Genomic DNA, 6,868 nt, shown 5'->3' on the forward strand with positions numbered 1-6,868 from the left:
CATCTTACTTGTACATTTATTCAATTCTCTATAATGAATACAAGGTTGTAATAAACCGTTCTTTTTCTTCACAAAGAAAACTGGCACCTGCTGAAGATGAAGAGGCACGAATGAAAACTTTTGCTACATTTTCCTCCAGATATTCCTTAAGGTCCTCCAATTCAAGTTCAGTTAGCGGGTAAGTGCATCCAAAGAAAAGTGCGGCCCCAGGTAGCAGATCCACCGAACAATCATATGGCTTATGAGACCATAATATTTCAGCTTTTTACTTGTCACAGATATCAGAAAATTCTTTATATGGTGGTGGTAACTGTTCCAATGCCTGTTTACTTATCTGTTATACCTCTACCTGATAGGGTTCTGAATAAGTCTTGGGAGTTCAATTCTCTTGTGAAAATAAAATTGTATTTGATTCCCAGCTAATGAATTGCTTGTTTGCAGCCAACCAAGTAAGTTTCCAAAATAGTAGGAAACTGAGTGGAGGATATAAGGTAAAAGCTAAGTGTCTCCTGGTGATTCTGTTTATTATTAGTTCCAGGGATTCAGTTTCCTGAGTAACTGTTATAAGCCACCAAGCTACTCGTGACACTCTCAATGTTCTTCCTTCCTGGCTGGCTGCTTTTTGACTGGCTACTGTTCTGTTTATGCAAACCAGAATTGTAAAAAAAACATGTATACAGATGATTGCCAGGTTGATACACAAGCGAGTAGTCAGATAATTGCCAGCAGTATACATTTGGCTAGTCAGACGATTACCAGTTCGATAGCAAGGTGGGTAGCAAAGTAACAAGGAACTGTGACAGGTAACAGAAGCTGAACAGAGAGAATACTCTAGCAAAGTCTTCAGTCACGGCAGGCGCGGGCTGACGGACGTCAGCCCGGGGGGCACACGCCGCACAGGCGGCCGCATCACATGACACATGATGCGGACGCGTCATCAATGACGCGGCCGCATCATGTGTCATGATGCCGCATCACATTGATATTACTTCCGGGGAGCGGGCGGCCCTAACAGCCGTGATTCTGAGCGGCCCGGGGGGCCGATGCCCCCCTGCCCCCCGGCCCAGCCTGCCCCAGAGTCACGGATTGCTAATTTATAGAAAACAAGATCCAAGATGGAAACCTCTGAAGTAGGACCGTCCATCTTGAATAAGGGTAAACCTAAGGACAAGTTCAACAGTAGTGACCTCTGGTGGCTGTAGGTGTAACTATCAGAGACTATTCCTAACATCCTATAGAAAATGCTTTATTTCTCTGACATTTGTCATATTATGATGCCTAGTCTATAAATGAGAGATTGTTGCATATAATTGTTGCAAGACCAAGAGTCATGCTATATAGACATACTGTAATTCAGAATTGTGGAACCTAAATAGGTTGTACATCATTTTCCAATATTGTTAAAGTGAAAAGAGATCACAAAAATAATATAAGCACATTGTTAGATTTTGTGTTCAAGATGTAATAATGTCTCAAATACTCATACTTCCAGTAGAAAATTGAGATAACGGCATTTCTGTATAGCAAATCAATTTGTCACATAACATTTATCTATTTTGCTTGACAAGCTATGCACCACTTAAAATGCATGACTGTCATGACTGGAAAAATCTCCTTGGAGGGAATTCACACCATACCTAACTTTGGACACTTGTCAACACAGAATTACATTGTTGGTTATTAATTCCAGCTGTCCAAGGACTTTCTTACAGAATAGTATCATATTCAACAGTTTCTTTATGGAAGAATACCTGCTACTACTTTGCTGAATCCGAGCATCTAGCATAGGAACCGAGACGTTAACAGCCTATTTTAAAAAACACATACCTTGATTGAGAAAAGGTCACATTGGCATTACTTTTTAAATCTGATTGACAGTGTAACAAGATCAGGTTAGGTGTGTCATCTCCTAGGGTTAAATGGCAGCACTTCCCATGCAACAGCCAAGTAACAACACACCAGTCCAGTGCCTCGGTACATGTAGCCGCAACTAGTTTTATTTAGCAGCTCAAAAATAAATAAAACATAAACAAGGGTCCTAGCCTGTCCGCCTCTAACTTATACAATAAGAAATTCCCTCTCTAAAGTGCAAGGACCAAGCCTCTGACCTGTTCTCCAGGTAGTAGGAGACTGATGGAACAACCTTTACAGCCTTTTAACAGCACCTCTCAGGTGCAAGACCTGATTACCAGCAAAGTGTCTGGTAACTTGGAAGCTGAAATGGGCTTAATGAATGAAGCCCGCCCTACTCTCTCCATTGATAACCCCAGGGACCCTTACACCGGCTCTTCCTGCAACTGAAAATGATCATTGGGAAGCTCTTTCCCAAACAAAAGTAATCTTCCTAGGGTTTTAAAACACATAAGACAGAATCCTGGGACATATATATTTGTCATTAGCAACTTCCCTAGTGGTCCAGACACATTTATCCCCCTTCCACTGTTGTCGACTTTTGTAGCCCCTAAACTAAAAATATGGGACAATGCATCCGCATTGGCCAATTGGCTTCCTGGCCTATGTTCTACTGAAAACTTAATATGTTGCAAAGCCAAGAACCACCTAGTTATTGTTCCATTGGTCCCTTTTATCTCATCCATTCATTTCCATGCATGATCCGTAATCAGCCAAAATGTTCGCCCCAAGAAGGTGTTACTTTAGTGTTTCCAATGCCCATTTAATTGTCAATGCTTCTTTTACAAAAGTGGCATCATTTCTCTTGTGTCAATTCAACTTCCTACTTAAATAAAAGAGAGGATGCTCTTTACCATCTTTGCTTTGAGATAACAGAGAACTTAGCCCCACATCTGATGCATCTCTCTGCACAAACAAATTCATTTTTAAAATCAGGTTCCACTAAAATTGGTTGGGTGCACAATGTTACCTTCATCTTCTGAAAAGCCTTTTCTATCTCAGGATTCCAGTTAACTATATCAGATTTTTTTTCCCTTGATATGGTCAGTCAAATGGACAGCAATAGTAGCAACATTTGGTATAAATGTTCTATAATACCTGGTGATTCCCAGGAAAGCTCTCATCTATTTCTAGTTTAGGGGTTGTGGCCATTCTCAAGTTTATTATGTTGGGGCTTTATAAAACCTCTGGCTATGGTGTACCCAAGACACTTCACCTTCTCCATCCCTAAGCAACACTTTTTTGGGTTGGCTGTTAATCATGCCTCACGGATGGAATCCAACAATGCTTGTGCCATAGGTAAGTGAGATTGCCAATCAGTACTATGGATGACCATATAATCGAGATAAACAGCAGCATACTGTCTATGGAGCCTTATAATTTAGTCCATAATTCTTTAAAAGGTGGCAGGTGCCCACGTTACCCAAGTGGCAACCACTTATTTTGGAACAGACACTCTGGTACAATAAAAGCTAACTTTTCTTTTGCTCTGTCTGTCAATGGCACTTTCCAGTACCCTTTGGTTAACTCTAGAGTGGCTTAGTACCATGCCCTTCCGAGCCTTTCAATGAGCTCATCCACACAAGACTTTGGGTAGGCATCAAATTTAGATACACTACTCAGTTTGCAGAAGTCATTGCAGAAGCGTAAGCTCTCCTCGGGTTTCGGGATGAGTACAATTGAACTTGACCAATCACTATGTGACTCTTCAATTATATCAAACTATAGCATGTTTTAAATTTTGTTAGACACTGCTACCCATTGTGCTTCTGGTATTCTATAGGGTTTCAGTTGACCTTAACCCCCAGTTCGGTAATTATGTCATGTTTAATTACTGTTGTTTTACCTGTTATGTCCTAAAACAAACCTCTGTTTCGCCTCATTATGTTGAACAGTTATGAGGGTTTTGGCTACTGTTTCTTCTGGAACCAAAGGTATAGTGGTTACCGGAGGGACTGGAGCAGCTGACAGAGCTACTCTATCTTTCCACAGTTTTATAAGATTTACATGGTAGATCTGTTTTGGTTTTCTTTTCCCTGGCTGGTATAGTTTGCATTTTACTTCACCCACTCTTGCCATGAATTCTAATGGTCCTTGCCATTTTGGCCAAAAATTAACTTTCTACCATGGGAACCAAAGTAATCACTCTGTCCCCAGGAGCAAAGGTGAGTAATTAGGCAGTGCTCTCCCACAATCGGCACCACTGCAGCTATTATTTTCTTCATCTAAGAAACATGTTCAATCACAGTTTTATAGGGACTATGTTGTCCCTCCCATTGTCTCCTTTGCTATATCCAGAAATCTCCTACGTTGTCTCCCATACAGCAAATCAAAATACAAGAAACCTGTGGAAGATTGTGGAATCTCTCTAACAGTCAGCAATAAATGTGGTAACAAATAATCCAAATCTTTCCCTTCTTTAGCCACTACTTTTCTTACCATATTCTTTAAGGTTTTGTTGAACCACTTCACTGAACCATTAGTCTTAGGGTGACAGACAGAAGTCCTTAGCTGAGCACCCTTAACACCCTGGAACCGTAGTTCTCTATGTAAACGGCCTTCTAGGTTCAAAGATCACACAGGTAAAGAGGTAAGAAAGAGAAAATAACCTCTCAATTTATCAAATGTGTAAACACAAAGTAAATGCAACAGTGCTCTCCAAGGAGATACATATTCCCTCACCAAATATAACAAAGTGTCAGTAACTTCACCAGTCTTAGCAAAAAACCCATCAAAGTCCCTAGCAGGTTATCTCACAGCTCACAAACCAGGGGTTTAGATCCAGTTGGTGGGTTTGGGTACTTGCAGATCCTAGCTTCTTGGTCAACTCTCCACCAGTTTGGTGGGACTCTGGGTATCAGTCTACCTACGGATGTACGCTCACCAATGCTCCATAATTTACAAGTATTTCCCGATGGAGTGACAACAAATCAGTCCCAAAAATACAGCACCTGATGTAACTGAGCAGGTTCCTGGTTCAAACGATATTCTTTGGCACTGAACATCAGTCAAAGTCCTTCTCCACAGAAATCCCTCAGCAACAACCACAATGTCCCTACCAAAATACTCCTGTCCTTGCCCCATCCCTGGGCCAATCCCCCAGGCCATGATTCTTTTTCATTGGTGGTGGCTGGACTCTGGGTGGCAGGTAAAATATGACCTCAGCAGTAGCCCACCTGCTGCTTTCCTGCCATAAAATCTGGTTTTGGATTGTGCTGAGACAATGGTCAGTCAATAATCAAATCCAACCGCCTCATATTAGATAGAGTCCAGATCCTCCTGTTCTTAACCTCTTCCACTACTTTGTGACATGTCAGGATCCCAAGCTCTTCCATACTTCCTGTGGACAGGCTCCCCCTCCCTCTTTGGTCGCAAAACAATGCTGTATCCGTCCACCTGGTGGCATTTAGTAAACTAGGTGAGCCAATGTAGCCTAATTGGCGCACTGACTGACAAACCAGGTTGGCCCGATATTCCTACTGTGGTGCCCGGTCTCATCACATACCTCCCCCTTATTAAAGAAAGGGGACAGTTGGGGTTTTGTGGTCGGACTCCTGGTGTTCTCCTTGGCTCGTTTTACCCCTGGGTGAGGGGTTCATCTCTTCTTTTCTTGAGAGTCCATCAGCATTGGCATGGCCCTTTCTCTTTTTATGAGAAATCACAAAGTTATATTCATGCAATACCAGACTATTTGCCAGGCAACTTCTTCAGGGCCCACACTATGGCCAGGCACTCTTTTTCAGTTGTGTCATAGACCCACCTCTCTGTCCACCAGTTTTCTGGACAAATAGACCACAGGGTTTTCTTGTCCATCTTCATCCACTTGGCTAGGCACAGCACCCAGTCCACACCCAGAAGCATCCGTATGTACCAGAAATCTCTGGCTAAAATTTGAGGCTATTAATACTGGGGGCACTCCTGGGCCTCGGGTGTGAGGGGAATTTGCCAGTAGGCCTTACTTGATCTAAGGCAGACACAAAGGTGCCCATAGCCTCTCCAGCAGCTCATTTGTCCGGGCCATGGGGTAAGCATCCGTGGTGGTATCTTCATTTAACTTATGATAGTCAACGCAGAAGTGGCTGGTCTCGTCCAGCTGTCCAAGGACTTTCTTACAGAATAGTATCATATTCAACAGTTTCTTTATGGAAGAATACCTGCTACTACTTTGCTGAATCCGAGCATCTAGCATAGGAACCGAGACGTTAACAGCCTATTTTAAAAAACACATACCTTGATTGAGAAAAGGTCACATTGGCATTACTTTTTAAATCTGATTGACAGTGTAACAAGATCAGGTTAGGTGTGTCATCTCCTAGGGTTAAATGGCAGCACTTCCCATGCAACAGCCAAGTAACAACACACCAGTCCAGTGCCTCGGTACATGTAGCCGCAACTAGTTTTATTTAGCAGCTCAAAAATAAATAAAACATAAACAAGGGTCCTAGCCTGTCCGCCTCTAACTTATACAATAAGAAATTCCCTCTCTAAAGTGCAAGGACCAAGCCTCTGACCTGTTCTCCAGGTAGTAGGAGACTGATGGAACAACCTTTACAGCCTTTTAACAGCACCTCTCAGGTGCAAGACCTGATTACCAGCAAAGTGTCTGGTAACTTGGAAGCTGAAATGGGCTTAATGAATGGAGCCCGCCCTACTCTCTCCATTGATAGCCCAGGGACCCTTACACCGGCTCTTCCTGCAACTGAAAATGATCATTGGGAAGCTCTTTCCCAAACAAAAGTAATCTTCCTAGGGTTTTAAAACACATAAGACAGAATCCTGGGACATATATATTTGTCATTAGCAACTTCCCTAGTGGTCCAGACACATTTATCCCCCTTCCACTGTTGTCGACTTTTGTAGCCCCTAAACTAAAAATATGGGACAATGCATCCGCATTGGCCAATTGGCTTCCTGGCCTATGTTCTACTGAAAACTTAATATGTTGCAAAGCCAAGAA

This window comes from Mixophyes fleayi, chromosome 9 (assembly GCF_038048845.1).
Source record: "Mixophyes fleayi isolate aMixFle1 chromosome 9, aMixFle1.hap1, whole genome shotgun sequence".
NCBI classification, from domain to species: Eukaryota; Metazoa; Chordata; class Amphibia; order Anura; family Limnodynastidae; genus Mixophyes; species Mixophyes fleayi.